Source organism: Nicotiana tabacum, chromosome 7 (assembly GCF_000715075.1).
Source record: "Nicotiana tabacum cultivar K326 chromosome 7, ASM71507v2, whole genome shotgun sequence".
Taxonomy (NCBI): Eukaryota; Viridiplantae; Streptophyta; class Magnoliopsida; order Solanales; family Solanaceae; genus Nicotiana; species Nicotiana tabacum.
In genome coordinates, this window is record NC_134086.1 from 167,799,084 (window position 1) to 167,819,738 (window position 20,655).

Consider the following 20,655-nt stretch of genomic DNA (forward strand, 5'->3'; position numbering starts at 1 on the left):
TATTGCTGAAGAAATTCGAGGAGACTCTATCGAAGGGTGCTATGATATGGTATCATAATTTACCGCCCAATTCTATTGATTTGTTTGCTATGCTTGCAGATTCTTTTGTAAAGGTGCACGCCGGAGCCATTAAGGTTGCAACAAGAAATAGGACCTTTTCAAGGTAAGGCAAAAAGATAACAAGATGCTTAGGGAATTTGTATCTCAGTTCCAAACGGAGAGAATAGATTTGCCACCGGTCACTGATGATTGGCTTGTTCAAGCTTTCACCTAAGGTCTCAACATTCGGAGCTCCATCGCTTTACACCAGTTGAAGCAAAATTTGATCGAGTATCCAGTTATCACATGGGTCGATGTACATAATCGATATCAGTCGAAGATCAGGGTCGAAGATGATCAACTAGGCATTCCTTCCTGGTTTGTTTATCCTAACATGCCTGTGGATAGAATAAAGAGGGATATCGACCGAGAGCCAAGGTCGAATAGAGATCGATATCAACCGTACAACGGAGATCGTAGAGACAATGGGTCTGGACAAAACTTTGTACGAAATGAGAGGAGAAATGATCGAGGTCAAAGTTCACAGAGACTCAAGAGCAAGGGTGGTTTCGAAAGGGATGTCGGGCCTAAATAAGCGCCATGATTGTCGCAATATAACTTCAACGTTGATGCATCGACCATCATATCATCCATCGGACGTATCAAGGATACTAGATGTCCTCGATCACTACAGACCGATCCGGACCAGAGAAATCCCAACCAAATATGCAAGTATCATGGCACCCATGGTCATAAAATAGAAGATTGCAGGCAACTAAGGGAGGAAGTAGCCTGATTGTTCAACGAGGGGCATCTTCGGGAATTCTTAAGCGATTGGTCCAAGAATTACTTCAAAAACAGAGAGACCAGTAGACAGAACAAGAAGGAAGAATCGCTACACATGATTCATATGATCGTTGGAGGGGTAGATACTCTTCAAGGACTAGTATTAAAATGCACCAAGGTGTCGACCACAAGGGAGAAACGAACTCGGGACTACATACCAGAAGGAACCTTCTCTTCCAATGACGAGGATGCAGAAGGGATCGAACAACCCCACAAGGATGCACGGGTAATATCTGTACTTATGAATAAGGCTCAAGTTAAACGTGTTTTGATTGATCCAGGTAGCTCGACCAACTTAATTCGATCAAGGGTCGTAGAGCAGCTCGGCTTATAGGATCAGGTCGTACCCGCGGCCCGAGTTCTAAGCAGCTTCAATATGGCATGTGAAACCACCAAAGGCAATAAGCCAGTAAACGTGGCTGGGACCATCCAAGAAATGAAGTTCCATGTGATCGAGGGCTATATGAGGTATAATGCCCTATACGGGAGACCGTGGATCCATAACATGAGGTCAGTGCTTAGACCCTTCACCAGGTTCTAAAATTCCCAATGTCAGAGGGAGTCAAAACAATCTACGGGGAGCAACCCACTGCCAAGAAAAATTTTTCCATCGACGAAGTGATACCGATGTTGGCGCTCTCATCAACAAAAGTGCCAAGTTCGAAGGGAAAGTATGGTTAAATAGCAACCACAGACACCGGCCTCAACCCAACCAGAGGATGATGACTATATGATATCTCGATCCTTCATAATCCCCGATGATTCTGACGCCACAAAATCAACGGTCGAAGAGCTGGAACAAATCGTACTGATCGAGCATCTACCCAATCGAAAGGTATACCTGGGCACGGGGTTAACTTCCGAGCTCAGGAAAAAACTTATTCAATTTCTTATAGCTAATATGGATTGTTTTGCCTAGTCCCATCTCGATAGGATAGGGATCCAACCGGAGATCACTACTCATAAACTAAGCTTGGACTCGAAGTTCTGCCTGGTGAAACAAAAAAGGAGGCCTCAGTCCGAGGTCAAACATACTTTAATCAAAGACGAGGTAACCAAACTTCTCAAAATAGGATCCATCCGGGAAGTAAAATATCCTGAATGGTTAGCGAATGTAGTAATAGTCCCTAAAAAGGGAAACAAGCTTAAGATGTATGTAGACTACAAAGACCTAAATAAAGCATGCCCCAAGGATTATTTTCCTTTGCCTAACACCGATCGCATGATCAATTCCATGGCCGGCCACGAGATCCTCAGTTTTCTCAATGCCTATTCCAGGTACAACCAAATACAAATGAACCCGGAAGACTAGGAAAACACTTCGTTCATCACATGGTACCTATTGTTATAATGTAATGCCATTCGGACTAAAAAATGCTAGTGCAACCTATCAACGCCTAGTAAACAGAATGTTCGAAGAACAAATAGGGAAATCTATGGAGGTTTATATTGATGACATGCTAGTTAAGTCCCTGCGAGTAGAGGACCATTTAAAGCATTTGCAGGAAACTTTCAGTATATTAAAGAAATACAACATGAAGCTCAATCCGGAGAAATGCGCATTCGGGGACGGGTCCAACATGTTTCTCGGATTCATGGTGTCGAATCAGGGAATCGAGATCAACCCCGATAAGATCAAAACATTCGAGGATATCGCTGTAGTGGATAATGTGAAGGCTGTACAAAGGCTAACCAGGCGCATTGCAGCCCTAGATCAATTCATCTCGAGATCGTTAACAAAAGTCATCGATTCTTCTCGCTGCCGAAAAAGAAGAACAACTTCACATGGATCCCAAAATATCAATGAGCTTTGGAGGAACTTAAGTGATACTTGTCGAGCTTGCTGCCGCTTCACATGCTGAAGGTTGACGAACAGCTTTACTTATATCTGGTAGTATCGGAGGTAACGGCAAGTGGAGTTCTAGTCTGAGAAGAACAAGGTACACAATTCCCTATCTATTATGTTAGTCGGGCCCTAGGTGAAGCCGAAACTAGATATCCTCATCTAGAAAAGTTAGCACTTGCTTTGATAAGCACCTCTAGGAAACTTAAGCCATACTTTCAATGTCATCCCATATGTGTTGTAACAACTTATCCTCTTCGAAATATTTTGTATAAACCCGAGTTTTCGGGACGATTGGCCAAATGGGACGTAGAACTCAGCGAGTAATATTGACCCCCGAACAACCATCAAGTCTCAAATATTGGCAAACTTCGTGGCTGATTTCACGCTGGCCCTAGTACCCGAGGTTGAAAGAGAATTGTTATTCAACTCGGGTACATCTTCTGGGATCTGGACCCTCTTTACAGACAGTGCTTCAAATGTAAAAAGGTCTGAACTCGGTGTCGTGTTGAAACCACCCACAAGTAATGTGGTTAGATAATCTATTAGAACTATAAAATTGACTAACAACGAGGCCGAAGATGAGGCCATGATTGCAGGTCTCGAAGTAACCAAAGGCTTAGGAGTAGAGGTGATTGAAGCCAAATGCGACTCCCCCTCGTTATGAATCAGGTTAATAGGACCTTTGAAGTTCGGGAGGAACGAATGCAAAGATACTTGGACAAGGTACAAGTAACTCTACACCAGTTCAAATAATGGACTTTGCAACATGTGCCTCGAGATCAAAATAGCGAAGTCGATGCCCTCGCAAACCTAGGCTCATTAGTCGAAGAAAACAAACTCAATTTGGGGGCTATCATACAACTCATGAGGTTAGTGGTCGAAGAAGGCCATGTTGAGAACAATTCCACAAGCTTGACTTAGGATTGGAGAAACAAGTACATAGAGTATTTAGAGAATGAAATACTTCCTTCAGATCCGAAGGAATCGAGGGCCCTGCGAACGAAGGCAACACGATTTAGCTTGTACGAGGATGGAACTTTACTCAAAAGGATATTCGACAGTCCACTAGTGATATGTCTGGGACCGGGTGATACTGAGTATGTTTTGAGGGAAGTCCACGAAGGCACATATGGGAATCACTCAGGCACCGAATTATTGGTTCGAAAGGTAATCAGAGCCGGCTATTACTGGATTGAAATGGAAAATAATGCAAAGGAGTTTGTACAAATATGTGTAAATGTCAAAGACATGCTCCGATGATTTATCAACTCGGGGAGCTGCTGCATTCGATTTTATCCCCATGATCGTTCATGAAGTGGGGGATGAACATCGTCGACCCTCTTCCATCGTCACCAGGTAAGTCTCAATTTGTTTTATTTATTACTGACTATTTCTCTAAGTGGGTTGAAGCATAAGGTTACCAAAAGGCCAGGGAGAAAGAAGTCATCGACTTCATTTGGGACCATATGTCGATTCGGAAAACCATCTGAGATTGCATGTGACAATGGAAAACAGTTTATCGGCAGCAAAGTGACCAAATTTCTCAAAGGCCTCAAGATCAAAAGGATTTTATCAACACCTTATCACCCTAGTGGAAATGGGCAAGCGAATCGACCAACAAAACCATAATACAAAACCTCAAGAAAAGGTTGACCGGTGCCAAAGGAAAATGGAGAGGAGTCCTGCCCGCAGTCCTTTGGGCATATCACATAACTTCGAAGTCCAGTACCGGGGCTACCTCGTTCTCTTTGGTTTATGGTGTCGAAGCTTTAATACTGGTTGAAGTTGGGGAGCCAAGCATCAGATTCCGATATACGACGAAGGAATCAAATGATGAGGCCATGAATACAAGCCTAGAACTATTAGATGAACGGCGTGAAGCTGCCTTTGTTCGATTGGCCGCCCAGAAATAACAAATCGAGAGGTATTACAATTGAAGTGCCAAACTTCGATACTTTAATGTCGGGGACTTGGTACTGAGGAAGGTAACTCTAAACACCCAAAATCCAAATAAAGGAAAATTGGGTCCGAACTGGGAAAGGTCGTACCAGATTCTCGAAATCAGAGGAAAAGGATCCAACAAGCTTGGAACGATGGACGGATCTCAACTACTGAATAATTGGAACATAACTTATCTTAAACGATATTACTGCTGAGGTACGACCCCATTTCAAGTCTTTCTATTTTTTGACTAACACTTGTAGGTTATCAATAAGGAGCGGTACGAAGCCTTTAGGTCTGAAAGCATGTGTTGCACTCTTTTTTCCTTGAACCGTTTTGTCCAAAATGGATTTTTCGGCAAGGGTTTTAACGAGGCAATAGTGGATCGTGTTACCTTAGAATTGAAGGTCGATCATGAATCGGTATCAAAGACTTGTGTTTGCAGTATCCGAGATTTCTCTACAATCAACCTCGAATACTGGGGGGATTACCCTCGGATATTGAATTATTCTAGCAAGGAAAATATTTCAAAATGAAATGGTCTCAATAGGTAGGATTTATTGTACAAATGGTCAAAATGAACCGAGCCCACATGGATTGCTCGAGCCCTGACATAAAATATGTACGCATGTGTGACTATTTTTGACAAATATAAATAGGAGTACTTTCCTTGTAACTATTTAATGTCTTGGAAAAAAATTCACTTTGCAACCCCATACTTTCGATTTGTTATGAAAATGAGCCCAAGGGCAGATCACAAACGGAGTAAAGATATCACTCTAACACTCGGGGACTGCCGTCCATAAAATAAACTCGAACAGATCTAACTATTGAACATCGAGGGCATAAGACCTCTTAGGCAACCCTCGAATTTTAAAGGCCACGTCCACACCCACTCGGGGACTGTTATCTTAGGCAAGCCTGGATAACTCGGAAAAGTGAGCTCACTGGGATACACCTGAACTCAAAGGCTATGACCAATTTAACACGATTCGGAGACATCCGAAATTCGTAACAAAAACAAGCCTTCAAAAAAAGAAAAAATTCTTTCACAAGCGGTTCTAAAGGCTACCCTCGGTAGAATCTTAAACTTAAGATATTTTCGGGAAAAAAAAACTTCGGTAACATCGAACCCCGATAACGCCTTAACCCAGAAAGGCAATAGAAGAAAGGTTTTGTTCGAACCCTCTAACACAACCTCATTATTTCATGTTAAGGTATTACAACCTTTGTGAACACGAATGATAAAACAAAGGAAAAAATTTGAAAGCCGAAAAGGGTAGAAAGCCTTATATGTATGTTTAAACGATCATTTTACAAAGGCAGTTCGAGCAGGTCCTCACTCGACCATTAAGCTTAGGGTTACTTTTTAAAGTAATGTATGGATTGTTGATACCCAATTTATCCTCATATATTTTTAATACATATATATACTTTCAAAATAGCACATATGCAGTTATGAGCATGCATAAGCATTTTTATAATTTTTCTATAATTTTAAAAGCTCCAAATCTATTTATTTCTTCTCTTTTTATTTATAAAATATCCAATAATTATCCTTCATATCCTTTTGTGGAGATTTAGCCATTTAAATTTATTATTTATTCCAACATAGTGTTTAAATTTCAGTGTATTTTTTTGTAATTACATTTATATTTTTAGGTTAAATCACACATCTTTGCAATAATAGCTCATACTAATGTATAATTATATTTTTTATACATAAAATGATATTTTTATATTTTTAAAATATTAAATAACTATTTTTAATCATTTCAGTACACAAAAAATATTTTTGGTACTCACTTATTATTTTTATAAATTATTTAGTTATTAAAAGTAGCTATTTAAAATCTGACCTATTTTTTGTTTCAATTCTAGCTCTAATTCAACCCAATACCAGCCCAATCTCAATTTAAGTTTACCTAGTTCAAACCCTGAAGACCCGATCCGGTCCCAAAATCCTTTAATCTCGGCCGTTGATCATAAGATCAACAGCCACAAATAACCCTTACACAAAATAAACCAAACGACCCCCCCAAAATCTTTCATTTTCCATCATCTGCCGCCCTGAAATCCCTCCCCTCTCTCAAATGCTCTCAAACCTAACCCTAATCGTACCTCACTATCACTCATCTATGGCTATCTATGGTGGTTTCTCACCACCCCAGGCCTCTATTAGCCTCTCTCACGTTGGTATTGCCATCTCCAGGACGCTCAAGGGACCAGGGTTAGTTGGCTTGCATCTATGGCTCCTTTCTCGCCTGTTTTAGGCTGTTCCAGTATGATTCCGAGTATGATCGTCCTACATCGACTATGATCTATGGGTTTCTAAGCATGTTTCTTTATCTTTGTGTTGTTCTCCTCGAAAACCCTAATTTCTTTCTTCTGAACCTCTTAGATATGTACAGATATGAGATGATTTAGACTTGCTTCATATGAGTTTTACAATAATCTTGTGATTCTTTACAAGAATCGTATGATTTTCGAGTGATTCTTCATCTTTCTCTAAACTAGGGTTTCTGAGATTTCTTTTTCAAAACAGTTGGTAATTTTTTGAGTGTTTGATCTTCTGCTTCTTATGTGTTTGACTAATTTTGTAAGTTTGCTACAACCTTAACTCGCTTGTACTGAAAACCCTAATTTTCTGACATTTCTTTGTTTGGCTTCTAAGTACTGGTGTATTGATTGTGTTCTTGCATTGGTTCTTGTGATTTCTCTTTAGCCATTTGAATGTCTCGTGGTTTTCTTGTCCTAATATGCCGTTATTGAATTTCTTAGTTCAACCTTTCACTAATTCTATATGTTTGTGTTCATCCTGACTATTCATCTTGAATCAGTGTCGATTTAACTATTTGTTGTGCTAAAATTATGTGTCAAATCCTAACTATTCATTTCTTACCTTATTTTATCCGCTAAACTTGTTGATTCTTTCATGATTTCTCTTTGATTGAACCCTTGATTATTCTGAAGTCCTTTTTTCTTGGTTTGATTTGAACACTTTTTCTTAATAAAACTTTCGATTCTTACTTCTGTACTCGGTTTAATTGAACTGCTTGCCTTAATTAATTTTCCCTTGCCTTATTTGTTATTTTGTTGATTCTTACTGATTGTTTCCTTAATTAAAACCCATATGCATTCACCCCTAGTTACCTACTCTGTACTTAAGTTGTACTTGATTTCCTTCCTTAAGTATCTGTCCGCTTTTACCATTGATTGATTATCCCTTGATTAAAGGGAAGACTCACTGATTTTACATGTGATTGATTCCCTGAATTTCTTTAATTGCTACTTAATTGATCCCTTACCTTATTTTTCTAAGCTTTTGATTACTGTATAAACTTCTTCCTATTCTCATTTCTGACAACGAACATTAGTTCACAAAAGCACACTTACACTCTAACACTCTCTTTTTCTCCTTTGTTACCTGTGATATTCATTGGTCTAGCTGGATGAAAGCCAAGGTTAGATATTGGAACTACATCTGCTTTATATTCTGCACTCTCTTCTTCAACTGGTATGTCTCTAATTAAATTTTGAAATCCAAACCCTATATGTTTCATTCCTCCACTAGTTCATCAACTATGAACCCAACTTGTATTCCTGCTTACTTCTTTGCCTAGCATGTCTAAAGTATGTCCTACTCAATGTATGATTATCATATCTACACTTCACCTAGTTATTTGATACTTAACCAGTCTGTTTGAGAATACTTGTTCAATCCCGCAATTATGTGATCATGTTGGCTATTTGATGTATGACCCTGCCTGTATGGTTAAGATATGTGAGGCTTTCTGTAATCTATGTCTTAACTATTTACTGTCCATGACTAGCCTGGTAAGTCTCTAAGATTTTAAGTGTTTTATGCAGTTTATTGACTATATGTTTCCTCTATACCCTGTCCATGTACCCCCAATGTGACTCTTTTATGCCCCAGTCCCTTTATCCCCATGTGAGATCTGTTTGTTGAGTGTTTCTAAATTTGGATGTTTATGATCAATTGATTGTCTACTGTCTTCAAAAGAGTTTTGGTACTCTTCTCAAACTGTCTTTTACCACCAAACTATCTCCTGTTTTAGAAAACCTTTTTCACTCCTAAAGTCATCTTTGTACTATTTTTAAAACCTTTTCAAAACTATGTCAAACACTCTCACTTTACTCTTAGAATACTAAGTTCTGCCCCTCTGACATGTGTATTGCCTTAACATCCTTGAGATCTCTCTAAATTCTGGCATGTTAGAGCTGGCCTTTCCATACTGCACCTAAATCAGTTATTATTTGAGTAAAGGTCTAGGTGTGATCACCGCTCGGGATCTTTGAGGTCCTTAGGGAACTCTGACACACCTAGACATGGAATGAACTTTGGGCATTTGAGGCTATTAGAGGCTTGGAAATCATTTGGGCCTACTGCAGGCTCCCTATAGATTAATTTCTATTTATTTATGTAATATTTTATTTTAATTCATTGGTCTGTAATAATTATTGTAAATAAACAGTAGGGTGATTAGTGATAAAGGGAGGGTAGTATATATTGTGGGTAAAATTGGGTAGATACCATGCCTATAGGGTCCATGCTGATTCAAAAGTGTTTGTTATGTTTGCTTTACTTCCACACAATTAGAAACCATGCCTATAGGATCTAAAATGGCTTCAATAATAGAGATCATATCTATAGGATTAAAAACCAGCTCTATAGAAATCATGTCTATAGGATTAAAAAGCCAGCTCTATAGAAATCATGCCCATAGGGTTAAAAAAATCAGCTCTATAGAAATCATGCCTATAGGGGTTTCATTTGGGTTAAATGTATGCTGTTTATTTTACCTCATGCTTAATTAGAAGTCACGCATATAAGACTTAAAACAGTTCAGTCAGTTCAATTCGTGGTTATATATTCTGAAGTGGTTTAATTAACTAAATCTGTCCGCTTCTTAAAAAGGTTTTCAAACGCTGCCTCAATTAATACCGCTAGAAAAACATGTCTACAGGATCTCAAGTTGTCCGTTTAAAATTGTTCACTATTTTACTGCATTCCTAATCAATATAGATATCATGCTCTTAAGACATCACTGTTATGTGCTTAGGCAAGCCTATATGGCTTTTAAAAATCTCGCAACTATAAAACTGCGCTTTGTTATTTGAGACTGCTCACATTCAACAGGTCTAAAATCAGTAGGCAAGCTGAATAGGTCTTTGACACTTTGTCTTAATTCAATGCTGTATAATCTCTGCTCACCTAAATATTATGTTCTAGGGTTTCTCTCTTAAATACTTGAAACTTTTATTTGAGACGTGCACTTACTTGTTATGTTTGTGGAGGTGAATGTGAGCCTGTATTTGTTCTTTTTAAATGCAATCCTAATTGTTTTTGATTGACGCTGAGACTTTTATCCTTTAAAACCTTATGAAGTTCTAGAACTACCTAAATTAGAGGTCCTAAATACCTCCAGGGCCACAAGGAAGGGACGGGTAGTGCACGCATAGGATATTTTCAAGGTTACTAGAACGCTTTAGGCTATAATCAAGGGGAGGGAATTGGGTAGTAAGGATATGATGACTACACGCTAATGTCACGTGTATCCCCTCATTGAGGAGTGATTACTGGGCATTGTGCGGGGTGATCCTGTAGGCTAACCAACCTAGGACCCCTCTTCCCAATTTCCTTTGTTTAAATAAATTTACTTTCCTTTACATATATATAACTTGTTCAAACCTTTTCTTTTATTTCATTACTTGAATCATGCATGTGCTTAAAAATGCCAAAACAAGCCTTTATTTGCAAGTATGTGTTAGAACTATTTATTTGTTAAAAGGACTAATTCACATAAGTATAAGTTCGTTGGGACTCACTGTTGTGGACCGCGAGGGGTGCCTAACACCTTCCCCTCAAGGTTATTTCGAGCCCTTACCCTAAATCTCTGGTAATGCAAGCTAGTCTAAGATTTAATCTCTCTAGGTGCCCTAACGCACCATAATCTGTTAGGTTGCGACTCTTCAAATACCAAATCCCAAAAGGAAATGAGTTATTACCCCCATGAACGTCGGAACGCGGACTTTCTCCGCGGAGGAAAAAAGGGGGCACGATAGCATGACGACTCTGTTGGGGATATTTTTAGACTCTTACCATAACAAACTTATCTTTTGTGAATTAGTCCAAGCATGCTCTATCCCACGTAGTCTTTCCCTTATTTGAATTTAACTGTCTATTTTCAAGCATTTATGATTTCTTTATTCATGAAATTGACTTGTCTCCTTGTTTTATTTTTCCGTAACTGCCTTCAATTATTTAAATACTGTATTTATTATTTTCCTGCATGCAAATACCTGACAACATGCTATTTATTATTGCATAACTCATGCTCCACATCATATTCCACTCATGCGTATTAAGTCTTATAGCAACGCTTGATCAGTGGTTGTGCTCTTTCAATTTATTACCCTTAAATTCGGAAAGGCTTATTTGCGGTAAGACTAGTCGATCAGTGGTGTAGTTGATGGTTCCGTGTCTTTCCCCCTCAAGTTATCTGCTTGAGGGTACCAGTCTAGATCCTCATAGTAACCTTACTCTTATTGAAATTGTGCATGCATCATGGTCAAACCTAGTTGGATTAATATGTTGTCCACATAATGATCCTTTAAGATGAGCCTTATCCAAAAGTCCATCGAGGTTTCCATAATCCCAACGGACACAACCATGCTCTATGCATTAATTTGGAGAACTAAATGCCAATATGCTAATCATGAATGCAAAAATAGTCAAGTCTGGTGGGGGAGAAGGGCCTAACCTTTTTTTGTTTTGCAAAAAATAAGGTACGAGGTTCCCAGATTCAGTATGGTTAGCAACATTCCACCATTGCTACTAGACTGGTGGGAGGACCTTTCCTCAAGTGACAAGAAACATGTAAGAAAGTACCTGGGTAATTTGCCTTCCCTGCTAGACATTCAGCCAAACAATCGAGGCTGCCACTTTGTTCTGGGACAATGAAAGGTCTGTGTTTCATTTCGGCGACACAGAAATGACTTCCCTCCTAGAGGAAATTGAGGGACTTGCGGGATTGACCTGAGATAGCCCTGGGTTGTTGGTACCGGAGAACCGTACTGGTAAGGGGTTCCTAAAGATGATGGGGTTGAAGAAAAATGCTGACTTGAGATGCCTGGAGAAGTCCTACATACCCTTTGAATACCTGTACAAGAGATATGGCCATAGTAAGTCCTACCGTACCTTTCACGACGAGCTCTCTATCACTTCTCTAGGACACATCAACCGTAGAGTGTTCGTGTTCATCGTATACTTCTTGGGCTTGATAGTATTCCTAATGAAAAGGGAAAAAATCCATACTAGGTTGGCCATGGTCGCCAAGACTTTGATGGAGGGGATCAATGGGCAAACATACACTATAGTCCACATGATCATAGCCGACATCTACAGGGCTCTAAAGCGCTTTCAAAGAGGGGTCAAGCATTTCGAGGGTTGTAACCTATTGCTGCAGTTGTGGTTATTAAAACATCTTCAAAAAGGTCACTATCGCCAAGAATTTCCGCGAAGGGCTTGGAACTACCATATTGCCTTCCATCACCCCAAGCGGATGACTTACATTCCGGACAGAGTTGCTCAATCGGAAAGCACCAAAAAACGGGTAGAGTTCTTCGACAATCTGACCGAGGAACATGTGCAATGGATGTTTGAATGGTTCCCAACAGACGAATTCATCATCAGATCTAGGGACGCTCCACACTTGGTGCTGATTGGTTGAGAGGGATATACCCTTATGTCCTTATCCGAGTCATGAGGCAAGCAGGCAGGAAACAGGTTGTACCTAGGATCGCCAAAATGAGCCATTTCAGAGCAAACTTTCAGGATGATGATGTCCCTTACAAGTGCCAAGCTCAGCACATGTGGCACTGCAAGATCATTATGGAAAAGAACACCATTGAGCCAGACAGGTATCATGTGGGGTGTGAACCTCTCTACGCAGCATGGTTAGAGGACAATCGTCAGTCATTGAGGTATCGAGTCGGATCCATCTAAAGTCAAAGCTATTTAGAAGTTACCGCCACCTAGGAGCAAAAAGGATGTGATGATCTTCCTAGGACGTCTCAACTATATCAGTCGCTTCATAGCACAGTCTACAGTCATATGTAAACTCATCTACAAGATGCTAAGGAAAGATGCTGAAACAAGTTGGAACGAGGATTATCAGAAAACTTTTGACAAAATCAAAGAGTACATGTCTACACCACTAGTTATGGTCCCGCCGGAACGACCTTTGCTACTCTATCTGTTTGTATTGGACGGGGCCTTCGAATGTGTTATGAGACAACATGGCGAGACAAGGAGAAAGGAGCAGGCCATATATTACTTGAGTAAGAAGTTCACACCTTATGAAGCACGGTACTCTCTATTGGAACACACTTGTTGTGCTTTGATCTGGACGGCCCAGAAATTGAGGCATTACTTCTGTGCCTATACTACATACCTCATATCCAGGATGGATCCTTTGAAGTATATATTTCAGAAGCCCATGCCGACTGGAAAGTTGGCCAAGTGTCAAATACTGTTGAGTGAGTTTGATATCGTCTACGTAACTCAAAAGGCGATCAAAAGGACAAGCATTGGCAGATCATCTTGCTGAAAATCTGGTGGGAGGATAATACCAGCCCTTGAAAACATATTTTCCTGATGAAAAGGTGTCATTCATAGGAGAGGACATTACCGAAGCATATGATGGTTGGAGGATGTTCTTTGACGGAGCTGCAAATTTCAAAGGAGTGGGCATTGGAGTAGTTTTAGTATTAAAAATAGGTCAACATTATCCGGTATCTGCTAAAATCAGATCTCCCTACACCAACAATATGGCAGAGTATGAAGCCTGCATACTAGGACTCAACATGGCTGTCGACATGAATATTCAAGAGCTATTGGTAATCGGTAATTTAGATTTGCTTGTGCACCAGGTACAAAGAGAGTAGGCCACCAGGAATTCCAAGATATTGCCATATCTGCACCATGTGCAGGAATTGGGAAAGAGTTTCACAAAGATAGAATTCCGACATGTGGCCAGAGTTCAGAATGAGTTTGTCGATGCATTGGACACTTTGTCATCTATGATACAATATCTAGATAAGAATTTCATTGATCCCATCCCAGTAAGAATCCATAATTAGCTGGCATATTGCACTCATGTTGAAGAAGAAACAGATGGAAAGCCTTGGTTCCACGATATCAAGGAGTATTTGTCAAAGGGAGAATATCCGGAGCATGCAAACCACACTCAGAAACGCACACTCCGGAGATTGTCCAATCACTTGTTCCACATCGGAGGAAATCTATATAGAAGAACTCCTGATTTGGGATTGCTAAGATGTGTCCACGCAAAAGAAACTTCTAAATTGCTTGAGGAAGTACATGCTAGGACCTGTGGTCCGCACATAAATGGTTTTGTCTTGACTAAGAAGATACTTAGGGCCGTTTACTTTTGGATGAGCATGGAGACGGATTACATCCAGTATGTCCGCAAATGCTTCCAATGCCAAGTACATGCCGATATGATAAAAATGCCTCCTAACGAGCTCATTGCAACAAGCTCACCTTGGCCATTCGCCGCTTGGGGAATGGATGTCATTGGTCGGATTGAGCCCCCTACTTCAAATGGGCACATGTTTATTCTAGTGGCCATTGATTACTTCACAAAATGGGTAGAGGCTGCATCTTACAAAGCTGTGACCAAGAAACTCGTCACAGACTTTGTCAAAGATCGTATTGTTTGCCGATTCAGAGTTCCCGAGTCCATTGTTACTGATAACGCCGCCAATCTCAATAGTGATCTGATGAAAGCCATGTATGAAACTTTCAAAATCAAGCACAAGAATTCCATATCCTACAGACCTCAGATGAATGGAGCAGTAGAAGCCGCCAACAAAAACATCAAGAAGATACTAAGGAAGATGATAAAGAACCACAAACAATGGCATGAAAAGCTATCTTTTACTCTTTTGTGATACCGCACTACAGTTCGCACATCAACCGGGGCAACTCCCTACATGCTGGTTTATGGTACCGAGGCTGTCATTCCAACCGAGGTAGAGATTCCTTCTTTAAGAATCATATAGGAAGCTAGACTCAGCGATGCAGAGTGGATAAGGAGCCGCTATGAACAATTGGCCCTTATCGATGGAAAGAGAATGAACGCAGTGTGTCATGACCAACTTTATCATAACAGAATATCCAAAGCTTTCAACAAAAGGGCCAAACCAAGGCAATTTACGCCAGGACAGCTGGTGCTGAAGAAGATCTTCCCACATCAAGATGAAGCCAAAGGGAAATTCTCTCCCAACTGGCAAGGTCCTTACATGGTTCATAGGATGCTGATAGGAGGAGCACTCATACTTGCAGAGATGGATGGAGAAATCTGGCCAAAACCAATCAATTCAGACGCAGTCAAGAGATACTATGCTTAGATTATTTATATTTCCTCATCTGATGTAATTGAACTACGCTTGACATGATTCTCGTTTAAGAGGGGATATGTAGGCAGCCTTATGGGTTCAGTCATATCATAATAAAATTTCCATTTCCCCCAAGATCAGAAACTGGGGCAGAATTTTGAGGAGGACCCTCAAAATTCCGGAGCAAGTCCAGCCAATGCCAACACATGCCAGACGGTCAGAAATCGGCTAAGAAACTGGGGCAGAATTTTGAGAAGGATTCTCAAAATTCCGAAAAAGGTTCAACAAAGCTCGCAAACGACCGAAAGATCATCTACCAAACTGGAGCAGAATTTTGAGGAGGACCCTCAAAATTCTAACATAAGAAGCTGCAATGTCTTTGAAATGTGTTACAATCACTAGTTCATCTAAAAATCACTTGATGTATCAGTATGTTTCTAAAATGACTCTATTTTTATCAATAATTGCATATTTTCAAAAACTCTATTTCCGTAACAGTCAGGTGCTACCCAGGGAAATGCGAAAAGGCCTCCGAAACAGAGCAAAGCAAGGCCAGCGGACGAAGGCACAAACCAACCTCCCCTCACAAAACTTACAATTTTTCTTTGAATGCAGGCATATCTGACGTAACAATAACATCCGCAAATATATGCACGTAGCAAGATTACTATCAATTCAGACATCAAACATTGAACATATCTCCAGCTAAGAAGTACACTACTCTTATTTGCTACTCGCTCTTTCCATGGGACTAAGCCCTGTCCCGCATACTTGCTGTCACACCTCCTTTTTCCGCACCCGCTAGGGCACAAGGGAGGTTTTTCCAATTAAAGGTCAATCGAAACGGGATTCGTTTAATTATTTCAGAGTCGCCACTTGGGAGATTTAGGGTGTCCCAAGTCACCAATTTTAATCCCGAATCGAGGAAAAGAATGACTCCATATTACAGTCTACGCACCAAAAATCCGGATAAGGAATTCTGTTAACCCGGGAGAAGGTGTTAGGCATTCCCGAGTTCCGTGGTTCTAGCACGGTCGCTCAACTGTCATATTCGGCTTATTTATCTGATTTTAAATACAATTATGAACCAATGTGCCAATTTTAACTTTTTACCGCTTTATTGTTATTATTTCAAAAGAATGTGAACATCGCTTAAAACATGTCTTTGGACTGCGTCACATGAAATGCACCCATAATCCGGAACACATTTTATTTGATGTTTTGGGATTGGGATTTGGGTCGCATGAAATGCACACCCATGTTTAAGAAAGTAAATTATTAAACACGCGCCTAAGTAAATTATTAAACACGGCCACGAAATTCGCTAAGCGGCCCTCCTGAATTCTAAGTAATTTAAAACAAGTATTTACTGAGGGTCCCGCAATTTGTATTTTTATTCGGCGAGGCTCATCTCATTCTTATTTTTTTAAGGAATTTGCAACGTCATGGAAATGCATCTCGGGCCACGCCACAATCAATGTGCCCGTGATTAGAGGCGTATTTCGATCCCGTTGAGATTTGGATTTGGGTCACATAAATGTGCACCCGAGTTTAGGGAGATAACATTATTAAAGGCGCGCCTAAAGCAACTAGCGCATTATTATTTTGGGTAGGGCCGTGAAATTTGCTAAACGGCCCGTCCCGGAATCTAAGTATTTAATTCATATATTTTTGTGAGGGTTCCGCAATCTGTACATTTTTTATTTTTGGCGAAGCTTGTCCCGTTTTTTTTATTATTATTTATTTTTATTTTTATATTTTAAAAGGATGCCATTTTTACGCCTTTAACAATACTAAACCTTACAGCTTCTTTACAACTACAATCTCATAACTTGTCAAGATTTAATAAAAGAAGTTAAGCGAATGAGTGTTTCGGGCGTAGTAACAACAGGTACTAATACTAATTTTGTCCAAATAAACTGAGACAATGACCACGAACAAATTAACGTCAAACTTGTGTCATAGAACAACTAGCCCAACTTGATTAAATGACATCAAAGAAACAAGAATAACACAACGCAAAAATGAACAAAATGCATACGGCGAAACATGGGCAGAAAATTACCATACCAATTTCTATATTGCATTTTTTGAACATTCCGTAACATTTCCTCGTCTAATGCTTGAAGTTTACTAACCTGGACAGACAGAGACGGATAGAGCCATGGACCAACCCTCAACACTGACCTCGACGGATAACCTCGAACGGGAAACCGTAGAGAAGGTCGTCAGAGCTCGGACTGAATAACTCGCGCCGGAAACTCGAACACAAACGGACCAAAAATGAGTCACGGCTGGGACTGGTTTTTCCAGGTGGTCATTTGGACATGAGGGGGCTGAACGGAAAGCAGCGATGGTCGGATTTACTGGAGGGTCGCCGGACTGTTTTTCTTTGTTACGACGAAGGAGAAGAAGTCGTCGTGGGCTAATAGTTCGGATGGTCACTGGACGTGAGGTCGAGGAGCTGGGGTCCGACGTGAGGGAGGGTGGTGTTTGGACTGTGTTGAGAGTGGTTTTGTTAGTGGTTTTGGGATAGTGATTGATAGTAGGGTCGACGGAGGGAGCCGGTTGTGGTGACGATGGTTATGGCGTTGGTTTTGGACAGTCGATGGTCGTGAGGCAGCTGGTTGTTTGACGACAAGAGGGGGGGGCTGTTGGTCGTGGTGCTGGTTTTAGGCAGTGGTTTTGGGCGGTTTCGGATGTGAGGTTGTTGATTGAGTGAGTAGGGTTTGTTTATGGTGGTTTCACGGTGGGAACGAGGGTGATGGTGGTGATGGGAGCTGAAGGTTTGTTGATGGAGGTGGTGTTTGGACAGTGACGACGTTGCTGCTACTCGTCGGGCTGGGTTATGGATGGAGGTTTGATGGACTGGTTTTCGAGACGACGAGGGAGATGGTGTCGTCGGAGCCGGTGGTCGTTTGGACGTGGTGTTCGGGTGACGACGGTTATGGCGTTGGAGTTTTTGAGGGGACGGGGTTTTGGGTGAGTTTGACGAGGGTTTAGGGTGGTCGGAGGTTTTGGTAGACTGGTTTTGTCGACTGCTCTTTTGGACGTGGGGTTTGGGTAGGGTTTTTGTTTGGTTCTTTCAAAGGAGGAAGACGAGGCTACAGTGTCCGTCCAAAATTTTTCCAAAAAAATCCCCCCCTGTTCAAAATGTTTTGTCCGTGTTTTGTAATGGGTTTGCCCAGAAAAATGAGCCCCACGCGTGGTGGGGTTCGAGACTTATGTTCCCCACGCGTGGTGGGGTTCCCCGTGTATGGGATTCCGTCCGTGTTCCCCACGTGTGGCGGACTCGGATTATTATGGGCTAGGTCCGAAAATTAGGCCTAAAACCGGGTAGTTTGAACCCGAATATTATTCTTTTGCTCGGACCCGAGAAATAGGAACACGTTGCTTAACTAGTCCTATGTAAGCAAAATAACTACCAAAAATAAGACTAGTATTCAAACAAAACTATATCTTTTTAAATATTTTTCAAGATTTAAAATAGCTACAAAATATTAATAAAACTATTTTTGTAATTTTTGTTTTTTAAATATTAAGATAAAATATGAAGTAATATATTTTTTTTGTATTTTTCAAAGTTAAAATGACTATAGAATATTAATAAAACTATTTTTTTGTAATTTTCGTTTTTTAATAAAGACAAAAATATAAAGTAATATTTTTTATATTTTTCCAAAATTAAAACGACTACAAAACATTAATAGAATTATATTTTTTGTAATTTTCGAATTTATATAAAGTACCAAAATAAAGTACAATTTTTGTATTTTTCAAGTTTGTAAGAAATACATAAACTAAAATTTATATATGTATTTTGTGATTTTTTCTTTTTGCAACGAAATAAAGTAAAAATAGTTAAAATGGCTATATTAGACCCAATTACATATTTATGCTAAAAAAATGTGAAAATCCTCGGGGAGGGTCAAAAATCACGTGCTTACAGCTGCCCCTCTTTGACTGGAAACACGAATAGTTTTCCGACAAAGAACGACTAGACATGTTTTTGACCCGACCATTATTTGGAGGGACCACTCTAGGGAAAGGGAGGGAATGTGACCGAGCCCTGGCATCTGAGCTGCCTACATATCCTTGGTTTTACAGGAATCAGGCCACGTGTAGTTCGGAAATGAGAGAGATGGTAAAGTGTACCGAGGTGAAGAGCCGATCGAGGTTCCGTTCCGTTGAGGTTCCGGTCCGCGGTCCTGTCATTACAACAAAAATGATAACTGAAAAAAGACTAACTAAACCTATCAGCTACTAGTTACAAGGATTCCTATCTTTAAGTCTTCTGAAACTTGGTCTTGAGTCTTGAATGGTGCTTCACACAGACTTTGAATCTGAACCTTGATACTTGCTAGTTGTAGGTGCTAGTTCTTGAGCAGACCACATTTGTTCTCCACTTCCGTATTTTTCTCTTTTTTTGTTTTTCTCTTTTCTTGTTCTTCTTCTTTTCTTTTTTCTTTTATGTTGTGTCCAGCTTTTGTCGACCATCTCAGATGTTGACTCGCATTCTTGAGGCGAGCTTCTGCTATTTATAACTTGGTTGAATGCTAGGGATTTTTGTTGTAGCCTTCTGTTTCCCGGAGCTGGGGATTCCTGTTGTAACCTTCTACCTTCCGGTGGGGTTACTGATTTCCAAAATCTGCAGTATAAGACTAAAAGGTATTCCTCTTGTTATACAGGTGGGCGCCTGACAAGAAATTTAAAGACTGGAATGTATGCCTCTGTTTTATGGGCGGGCTCCCAATTTCAACACTTGAAAGTAAAGACTGAATGTATTCCTCTGTTATTATGGGCGGGCTCCCAATTTCAACACTTGAAAATAAAGACTGAATGTATTCCTCTCGTTATACAGGTGGGCGCCTGGCTTCAACACTTGAAATGAAAAAGATTGAAATGTATTCCTCTCGTTATACAGGTGGGCGCCTGGCTTCAACACTTGAAATGAAAAAGATTGAAATGTATTCCTCTCGTTATACAGGTGGGCGCCTGGGTTTAGGAAAATGACTCATTTTTTTTCTTCTTTTTTTTCAAAATGTTTTTTTTAGCATCTTAGGAGAAAGATTCATCAGACTAAGATTTTGATCCTAGGAGAAGGTTCGTCAGACTAGGTCTCTATCTTACGAGAAAAATTCATCGGACTAAGATTTTGATCCTAGGAGAAGGTTCATCAGACTAGGTCTTTTTTTTTAGCATCTTAGGAGAAAGATTCATCAGACTAAGATTTTGATCCTAGGAGAAGGTTCGTCAGACTAGGTCATTTTTGTTTTTTGGTTATCTTAGGAGAAAGATTCATCAGACTAAGATTTTGATCCTAGGAGAAGGTTCGTCAGACTAGGTCTCTATCTTAGGAGAAAAATTCGTCAGACTAAGATTTTGATCCTAGGAGAAGGTTCGTCAGACTAGGTCTTGTTTTTTTGGTATCTTAGGAGAAAGATTCATCAGACTAAGATTTTGATCCTAGGAGAAGGTTCATCAGACTAGGTCTCGATTTTTGGTATCTTAGGAGAAAGATTCATCAGACTAAGTCT